We start from the raw sequence: 10,596 nt of genomic DNA, 5'->3' as shown, positions 1-10,596 counted from the left end.
ATCTGTGTATTTAAGTTCCTCTCTCACCCCTTTTAATTGCTGGTTATTGTTTGTGCACTAGCACACTGTTCTGTTTGTTTGCGTATTTGCTTATTGGAATAAAACCTTTGCTATTTTGTATCTTCGCCTACCTTCATCTTCTTCATCCACCCGAGAATGTTACAGATAGTGATGGGCAGATCGAGGCTTCGTAAAGCAATGAAACAGTTGAACCAAATGGTCCATATTGTTTCGAGGCTTCGAATCAATCCGACACCCGTCTCCACGGTGACACCTAGTGGTCACTTGCAGGTGTTGATCTGAAACAGCCTTGACGAGCCATGAAAATTTGTTTTTTTATTATTATTGTACTTTTCTAATATGTGAATCTTGCAACCTATAGGCTCCTCACTGTGCATAATGTTATTTTGGTCCTGCAAAATGAATATTAATAAAATTAATCAAGCCACAATGTCTCACTTTTTTACATATTTTTATTCAAAAATATTAATTTCTCTGCTGTGGAAGGACTTAGCCTACTTCTTTTTTTTACAGATAATTTCTCCAGCCTTTGAAAAAATCCTCTCACAAGGGACACTTGTTGCTGGCATGCAAAGATATTTTTTAGCTAATACATACAAATGAGGAAAGATTACTGCTCTCTCTTTCCAGTAAGTTAGTGGATCATGAGTTCTGGGCAAATACGCATCCTTGATGTATTTTTTCACTTCCACTGTGGCATCAGCTGTAGCATTGTGTATCATCTGGGTTTGATGGATACGAGTATCAAAAAGTTCCCATAAACTGTCCTGTGTTTCTACTGGATGATGTATTGTTGCAGTAGGCGAGCTGCCGATCACAATACACACATCTCACTTTATTTGTGGTTTCTAAATGGAAATGCTCCCACACCACAGATGTACGGCATCTCTTCTGGGGAGCCTCCATTTTATCTATCTATCCAAATCTATCTAGATATGTATCTCTAATCTATCTATGTAATGAGATATATGTATCTACAATCTATTTAGATATGTATATATAATATGTATCAATAATCTATGTATTTAGATAATTATGTATCTATAATCTATGTATCTATAATCTATCTATGTATTTAGATATGTATCTATAAATGTATCTATAATCTATGTATTTATATTATGTAGTCTATCTTTAATCTATCTATATATGTATCCATCTATCTATTAAAGGTCCAGTGTGTGATTTTTAGCGACATCTAGCGGTTCGGTTGCGAGTTGCACTAAGGGCTCAGCCCACCGCTCACCCCTCCCTTTCGAAGAAGCTACGGTGGCTAAAACGGGACAAACATCGTCGTCTGAGACAGCAGAGAATAGCCAGCGTAAACCAAGTTTCTGTACCACAGTCCATTATAAACCACATCATGGATAAAGTTTTAGGTGAGGATCAAGGGTCTTAATACATAATATAATAATAGTAATCAGCTGATTGTCTCACGAACGTAACCAGCACATTTCTCCCCACATAGCAAACCCATAATACAGCGAGGGAGAAGAACCACATAAAACTATGCAACTATATATTTTTTCTAACAGGGTAGTAAAAGTTTAGCTGGCTAATATGAGCTGTTACTGTGGCTGAGCTGGTTAAAGCGTAAAGCCTTGTTTAAACTCGACGCGTCCGCATGAGCCCAAAGGTGCGTGCGGCAAAGATGACGTGATTGTAACAGCGCGCGCGCCTCCGCATCCCCTAGACACACTTACTACACACACAATAGGCTTTTTTCTCTGATTTTGGAAACTCGATCGACTTAAAATGCTTCCAAGATTGACGGGTTGGTGATTCCTGTAACTGTTTTACGGTCAATGACAAGAGTAGCCTACTAATCAGCTGTCTCACGAACTTAACCAGCACATTTATCCCCACATAGCAAAGCCATAACACAGCGAGGGAGAAGAATTAAGTTACATGAAACAATCCAACTACATATTTACACCACTGACAAGGGAAAAGTCACTACTCACGGTGTTTATGACTAGCTTCTTCTAGCTTCCTGCGGCTTCTCTTTCAAGGTAGTGACGAAACGCGCTCTGTAGCGTTGTTTGTTCGCGTTCGGCTACTGTAGAAACATGACGTCACAATATGGCGACCTTCATAGAAGGGGATTCCCACGCCTATGTAGATATAAATCCCTCATTCTAAGGTAATAAAAACCTTTCGGTTTATTAAGTAAGTTCTTTATACACCACTGAACACAAAGTTATGGGTGTCATATTGCATTTCTGTTAATAAATACTCAAAAATGTTACACACTGCACCTTTAATCTAGCTGTCTATATTTATATCTGTATCTATTAATGTGTCACTATATGTATACTCTGTGTCTCTAGCCTATCAGTCAATGTGTTGTGTACATTTAAATGTAAGCCTAACTAAACAAATCGCACTATTTCACCAAAAATCCGCTATCTCAAAATCAAACTCCTCTCACAAAAACCCACGAGGTCAATATGCGTTGATTTCACTTTTTTACAGATATGCGATTGTGTGGTCTGTTGTTCCCGACCGTGTTAATCAAACGCTGATTCGGCGGATCACACCTGATGAAACACTTAGTGAAACACTTCGAGGCTTCGTTTGGCCATAGTCATGTGACATGTGTTTAGCCTCAGTGTTTCGAAACATCTGCGCTTCGGGATCTCGCAAAGCTTCGGAACGACTGTTTCGCAGCAGCCATCCCTAGTTACAGAATAACCAGCCCAGAAAAAAGTGACAGAACGACCGACCAAAAGGAAAATGGACGAAGTGGGTCAGAGGTCTTGTGCTCTGTTTATGAGAATGGCCGTAAGATTGAATCCTACCTCGAGGAGTTCGTGGAGTACAGCCATCTAACGACATTAACTGATCTGCAGCTGATGGACTTATTTTGGAGTGGATTAGACCCACACTTCACCTCATGGATGCCACCGGGAAATCCCAACATGAACCTTGAACGGTATCTGGACTCCGTGTTGAGATGGTGTGGCTCACCATACATGGTCAGTACCGTTATGTCACCCCGGTTCACGGTACTCCATGATCCCAGCCCAGAGCCTTCACCGCTGGGTCTGTCCAGCCCAGCTGAGCCTTCACCGCTGGTCCCGTCCAGCACAGATCCTGTGCCTTCGCCCTCACCGCTGGTCTCGTGCAGCACAGATCCTGAGCCTTCACCGCTGGTCCCGTCCAGCACAGATCCTGAGCTTTCACCGCTGGTCCCGTCCAGCACAGATCCTGAGTCTTCGCCCTCACCGCTGGTCCCGTCCAGCACCGATCATGCGCCAGAGCCCGCTGATCCTGCGCCAGAGCCCGCTGATCCTGCGCCAGAGCCCGCTGATCCTGCGTCAGAGCCCTCTGATCCTGAGCCAGAGCCCGCTGATCCTGCGCCAGAGCCCGCTGATCCTGCGCCAGAGCCCGCTGATCCTGAGCCTTCGCCCTCACCGCTGGTCTCGTCCAGCACAGATCCTGAGCCTTCACCGCTGGTCCCGTCCAGCACAGATCCTGAGCTTTCACCGCTGGTCCCGTCCAGCACTGATCCTGAGCCTTCGCCCTCACCGCTGGTCCCGTCCAGCACCGATCATGCGCCAGAGCCCGCTGATCCTGCGCCAGAGCCCGCTGATCCTGCGCCAGAGCCCGCTGATCCTGCGCCAGAGCCCGCTGATCCTACGTCAGAGCCCTCTGATCCTGCGCCAGAGCCCGCTGATCCTGCGCCAGAGCCCGCTGATCCTGCGCCAGAGCCCGCTGATTCTGAGCCAGAGCCCGTTGATCCTGCGCCAGAGCCCGCTAATCCTGCGCCAAAGCCCGCTGATCCTGCGCCAGAGCCCGCTGATCCTGTTCACGTCCCGTCTGCCCAGCCAGAGACCGTGTTCCCACCCGGCCTCCCTCTCCCACCTCCTCTCATCTGTCACCGTTCCACTCTTTCGCCACTCCCTGTCATCCCCTCAGCTCACCTAAGCACCTTCAGTGAGGTGGAGTCACTGTGGGCCCGCCAGCCTGCAGCTCCAGCGTGGCTAGAGGCCGAGTCCCTGGCTACACCTCAGTCCTCAGAGCCCACACCTTCATCTCGGCCTGTCAGCCCTTCGCCTTCACCTGGATCAACAACTCCTTCATCGCCTCCGCGGTCCGTCTGCCCGGAAGCTCCGCTGGCCTCGATCGCCACTCCAGGTCGGCCTTCGGTGGTCGAAGTCCAGTTCCTGCCACGGACTTCCGGGATTCGGGCTGCACCCTCACCCTGCACCCCTTCGGCATCCCTGGACTCCTCCCTTCCTCTGACCTCCCTGTCGGCCTCCCTCACCACATCGTCACCCCGGTCATCCATCCCTACATTACCTCTTCAGTCCTGCAGATCAGCGGCGCGGCTTCAGTCCTCTAAGCCTACGATGGCGCCATGGTTCATCGGCCACTCAGTTCCGCCATGGCGCCAGAACACCGAGGGGTCTTCTCCGCCGTGGCCCCCCGAGGGGTCTTCACCGCCATGGCCGCCCGAATGGTCTTCACCGCCACGGCCACCCGAAGGGTCTTCACCGCCCTGGCCGCCTGCACGTCCTGCTCCGCCACGGCCGCCTGGACCATCCTGGAGTCCGTCCAGTTGCACCCGGTCCGCCTTCCCGTCACGGACTCCAGGATGCCCACCCCCCCTTCCGTGTTCTGCCTTGTACGGCGCGGGTCGCGCCTAGCGGGAGGGGGGAGTTATGTCACATTCACCTCCTTCATCGTCTGTGTCTTCACTACAATTCCCAGAATCCCCTGTCATCATCACCTGCGCCTCATCACCCTCATCATCATCACCGTCACCTGTTGTCCTTGTCATCATCTGTGTATTTAAGTTCCTTTCTCACCCCTTTTCATTGCTGGTTATTGTTTGTGCACTAGCACACTGTTCTGTTTGTTTGCGTATTTGCTTATTGGAAAAAAACCTTTGCTATTTTGTATCTTCGCCTACCTTCATCTTCTTCATCCACCCGAGAACGTTACAATGTCACTGTAATGTTCAGTGAATACTGAACTAAGAATTTCTTTCCACTGGCAGAATCAGGACTAATATACCAGCTAATGTAGTCTGAGCAATTGGAAACAAGACAATAATTATAACTGTAACGCTGGATGGGACTTGCATGGGGAAGGAGGACAAAAATAGTTCTGATGAAAAATCAATGTGCCTGTTTTGATGAAAAAGCTTTCTATTCTGATTAGTAATGGTTAGCTGCCTGACAAATGGGGTATTTATCAATATTACTGTCATCACAGTGGTTAGATTCAAATATAAATCAGCAAATAGCATTTCAAAGTTTCACAGGCCAAATATAATGCCTTATGGTGGCCAAAATTCTTGAAGTAGTGGTAAAATAATTTGATATACTGAATGTCTCATTTCCACCCTCCACAGGAAGATGTTCTGTAGCTTTAACAGTTTCTCTGTTTCTAAGTCTTTGTGGACACTAATCTATCTTCTCTTTTAGACTACAGCTGCATGCAATATGGTTGGTCTTTGCTGCTCGATAACTCCAGGTAACGAGCTGTCTAATAGAGAAGTCACATCTGCTTATCTTCCAGCTGCAACACCCTCTTTTAATGAGCTTTACCTAATTTCCTGCTTTTTTATGCGCTCTCCCATTTAGCCACTGCAAGCCCTTTCACACACTCTATTTCCTGTTCAGCTCCATTTCCAGACAACATTAGAGCTAATTCTAGCGTCATTTCTCCCTGGAAGAGAGAAGCTTAAATGATAATGGATAATTTTGTCATTTTTCCGGCAATAACTAACCCAAATTGATATAATAAGTTGTGTGCTAAAGATACAGGAACATTTTTGAGAATTGTTGAGTTGCCTTGGATGTGACACCTGGACCTTCTGCTCAGGATTCTAACAGTCACAATGGACTCACACTGGCCGTTCGCTGAAGTGAGAGCTGTTATTCAGCTGTAGCATTCCCTCATACAGCATGAATAGTCTTTATTCTCCATTCGCTCAAAAAGAAAATGATTGATGGGGTGAATAGCAAAAAGGCACACGTGTGTGCAATTGACTGGGTGATTTCTTATTAAAATGTCCATATTTGTTGGTGTTTATTTGAAAACCAGGCATAACAGTCAAATATTAGAGCAGTTGTATGTTATGTTTAAAAGATTTTTAAAAAGTTTGCCAAGATAAGTTTGCCTTGAAAAAGCCTGGCCAGAAAGTTTGAAGTAGTTTTTAAATAAAAAGCTTGAAGTTTTAAGGTTTTAAGGCCATGCAGTCTTACAGACAATGTTTATGAGGGCATCGCTACCAACATTTGTGGGGCCCATGTGGGTATGAAATGAGCTGAAAAAATTGGCCCTATGTATATAAGAATGTCCGTAGGTTTCATAATGGCCCCATGATAATTTTCAATATGATTTTTTCACAAGCCGGGTGAATCTCCTGAATTTTTGGGGATTTAACTCGGAGCTGGAGCCGAGCCTCAGGTTCGAACCTCCCCCGAGGACAGCAGGCCAAGTTCGTTTAAAGGGATACTCCACTTTTTTTGGAAATAGGGTCATTTTACAACTCCCCCAGAGGTAAACTGTTGAGTTGTACCGTTTTTGAATCCATTCAGCCGATCTCCGGTTCTGGCGGTACCACTTTTAGCATAGCTTATCATACATCATTGAAGTGGACAAGACCATTAGCATTTCTCAAAAAAAAAAGACCAAAGTGTTTCGATATTTTTCCTATTTAAAACTTGACTCTTCTGTAGTTACATCGTGCACTAAGACCGACGGAAAATGTAAAGTTGCGAATTTCTAGGCTGATATGGCTAGGAACTATAATCTCATTCCTGCGTAATCAAGAAACTTTACTGCCGTACCATGAGTGCAGCAGGCGCAGGCACTTAGTCCCGGTCACGTTGGAAGTTACCGAGCTGGGGACTATTTTCAGGCGCTGCGTCATATCATTACGCCTGCTGCACTCATGGCACGGCAGTAAAGTTTCTTATCATCTTGAGAGAAGGGAAAAGCAGTGGTATACAAGCACTACACCCTTTCAGTCGTCTGAGTACCCAAAACTCGGGACGAAACAGGTTCCAAGCGAAGATTAGAATCTTGCAACGGTGTTGTGTGTAGCCCCAGCCTGCAGCCCTGCTGATGTCTGCTAATGAGACACTGTTTGCTAGAGCTGAAGAGGCTGTGACACCCCTAATGGAGGGAGCCTTCACTCCCAGGGGGCACGGTAAACCGTGAGCCTAGTAAGCCATGAGAATGGCATCCACAATCCAGTAGGTCATTCTTTCCTTGGAGAAAAAGAGCTGATTTAATCTTCTAAAACTCTGTATGCAATTCAGGTAAATGCGCAAAGCGCCCACTGGGTACAACACAGATAGGGTTAGGTCTCTATCGTCAGGAGGGATCGCTTGCAAGATTACTATCTGATTCCTGAAAGGAGTAGTGGGAACCATGGGCATGTAGCCAGGTCTCGGGACAACATGAGAGTCTGTTGGTCCTCTAGGCACGTTTTGTTAACGGTGAGGGATTGAATGTCCCACACCCTCTTGACAGAAGTGAGCGCAGTCAGGAGGGCCATCTTCATAGAGGGGGCACTCAGCTCGACTGACTGTAAAGGCTAATATGGATCTCTCTGGCCTGTAAGACCACCGAGAGATCTCAAGAGGGTATGAGGCTATCCGGATCAACACGTGCTTGCCCTGAATCAAGGGTCGAAATCTCCTAAGGGCAGCATGGCCAACAACTCGAGGCAGTGGATGTGCCATTACAGCTGGGGCCCGTCCAGAACCTTGGAGCTGCATGCCGTTGCATGGCACCCCAGGCTGTCTTGGATACGTCTATTTTGACAACAACGCATCTGGATTGCTCTAAGGGAACTCCTGCCCACAGAAACCCAAGGTCCATGAACATGTGGCAAAACCCCAGTGTTATGGTCACACGATGTGTGCCATGGCCCCATCTCTGGACTTGGCATGAAGCCAGTGCTGAAGTGGCCTCATATGCATCAACCCGAGCAGCGTTACCATGGCTGTGGATGCCACATGCCCCATGAGCCTCTGGAAGTATTTGGGACCTCAATGGGGCAAGGGCGGCCTCTGCAACTTTGGTAAAGACGCGAGGAGACAGGGACTGCCCAAAGGGACGCATCTTGTACTGGTACGCCCGCCCTTCAAATGGAACCACATGAACGGCCTGTGCAGAGGAAGGATATACACATAAAAGTATGCGTCCTTCAGGTTTATCGCGGCGAACCAATTCAGGTATGTCACACATGTTAAGATGTGTTTCAGAGTGAGCATTTTGAATGGGAGCATATAAAGGGCCCGATTCAGAACTTGAAGATCCAGAATCAGTCAAAGCCCCCCACCCCTCTTGTGTAAAATAAAGTCAGGGCTGTAAAACCCTTCCCTCATTTTGGCTGGTGATGACCACTCAGGACAACCTCGCAACTGCCTAGCAATGCCTTCACAACAACAAATAACACCCTTGCAGGTTGTTTCTAGGATGTTCTGTGTGGTTGCTAGGCGTTTATAGGATTTTGCTATGCAGTCACAAAGATGTTACTAGAGCCCCTTTCACACAGAGATTCCGGAAAATACACGGATAAAGCGACCCGGGATTTGACCCGGGTTCGTTTGATTTTGCTTCATTCACACTGCCAGTGATTTGCCGGAATCAGAGAGCGCGTTCACACACAACCCGTGTATGTTCCGGAAAGACACGTGACATCGATGTGACATGTAATGTCTCAGCAACGTGTATAGTTTGCTTATGAGCTGCGATTTCTCTCTGGAGAAACCACGCTTGTGCATTTTTTTCTCTGATTCGATCATAAACTAGCACATTACGTACCGTTTCACTAGCCTGCTTTCACTTCACTTCAGCGTCATGATTACGACATGGCATTGGTTACGGCTTTAGTTCACACAGCGCGCGTTCCGGGTCTGAACACGGCAATGTTACTAGGTCCCCAACCCGGCATCGATCCCGGCATCTGTCCCGGGTCGTGTTTGCATTCACACAGAAGGCACTCTGGCAATTTGCCGGCAATTTGCCGGGTTCAAAGCGCTGTGTGAAAGGGGCTTAGCTGTGCTTTGGTGTTGCTATACAGTTGTTAGGGTGTTTTGGGTGGTAGCTTAGCGGTTGCTAGCGTGTTTTAAATGGTTGATAGATGGTTGCTAGGGAGTTTCTATGATGTTCTGGGAGAGTGCTAGGGTTTTGCTATGGGGTTATTAGGGTGTTCTGGGTGGTTGCTAGGGTGTTGAAATGCAGTTACTAGCGTGTTCTCTGTGGTTGCTGGCCGATAGCTAGGGTGTTGTTATGCAGTTGCTTAGGTGACTGCAGAGATAGATAGATAGATAGATAGATAGATAGATAGATAGATAGATAGATAGATAGATAGATAGATAGATAGATAGATAGATAGATAGATAGATAGATAGATAGATAGATAGAACGATTGATTCTCTTCAATTTTGTGTGAAGTTTTACAACATTGAACGACGGGGTGCAAAATATTGCAGTTTCCCAGGAACTGGTAATGCGATTTTTATCTTTTGTCTACTTTTATGTTGTTTTTCTAAGAAATGATTTGAACAGCTGCAGCTCTGACATCATAAAATAGCATTACAGGTGTGAGGCTGGATTCAGCACTGTCTTTTATGTAATGACCTCACTGCCCAGAGCTGTCACAATTACAACCACACAAGCAACTCTTAGTTTAAAGAACTAGAATAACATTAAATTTAAAATGAAACATATGCATTTAAAACAGCAAATTTACTGAATATAATACTTAAAATATAGCATTGTTTAAAAATAGATCAGTTAGTCAGTGCAAATATACAATGCATAAAATGTATGAAGTGTATAGAGGGTGAAAGTGGGCCAGTGCCTTTTTACTACTAAAGAAAACAAAAAAAAACTGGGAAATATGAAAAGAGTGGTACGTCAGTGGGCCTGGGCCATGCTTTCTCATCATACCACCTTTGATATGAGACTTAATCATGCATTAAAGATGAGGTGAAAGGTGTAATTATTAATTGAACAGCTCAAGTCCAAGTTTGTCTCTTCTCTGGAAGAGTAATTCGAAGTGATGAGTTTGTGGTGTGGAGGATATCTGCTCCTGTCTTTCACATGACATCATTCTCCATCACTGCTTCAACTGACACTAACCAAAAATGCATGTGAACCTTGACAGAACATGAGTAACAGTAAATGTATTTTGATGTAAATCTCAGCCTATTTAAAACAAATATATATATATATATATATATATATATATATATATATATATATATATATATATATATATATATATATATAAAGCAAGTATTTCCGGGCATATCTAATTGATCTACTTGAAGGAGTTTTCCTATTTCATTTGGCATGTTTTTTTACCGTTAAAAAATACTTTTTTAAACTTATCCATCCAGCATTTTACACATAGTGCTGGTGTAATTATGCCAGTTGAAATTCAAAGAACATAGATCTTCTCTTTTAAATGCAATGTACATTGCTTTTTATTCGTACTGTCTAACTGAAGGTTGCAATGTCAATTTTTTTTATTTGTAAAGGAAAAAAATGAAATCCATGCACAAGTATATTTCAAGTTGCAAGGAGGAGCAGCAATTT

Source organism: Rhinichthys klamathensis, unplaced genomic scaffold (assembly GCF_029890125.1).
Source record: "Rhinichthys klamathensis goyatoka isolate OS25496 unplaced genomic scaffold, OSU_Roscu_1.1 h1tg000160l_1, whole genome shotgun sequence".
Lineage (NCBI taxonomy): Eukaryota > Metazoa > Chordata > Actinopteri > Cypriniformes > Leuciscidae > Rhinichthys > Rhinichthys klamathensis.
This window is presented reverse-complemented; position numbering follows the sequence as displayed.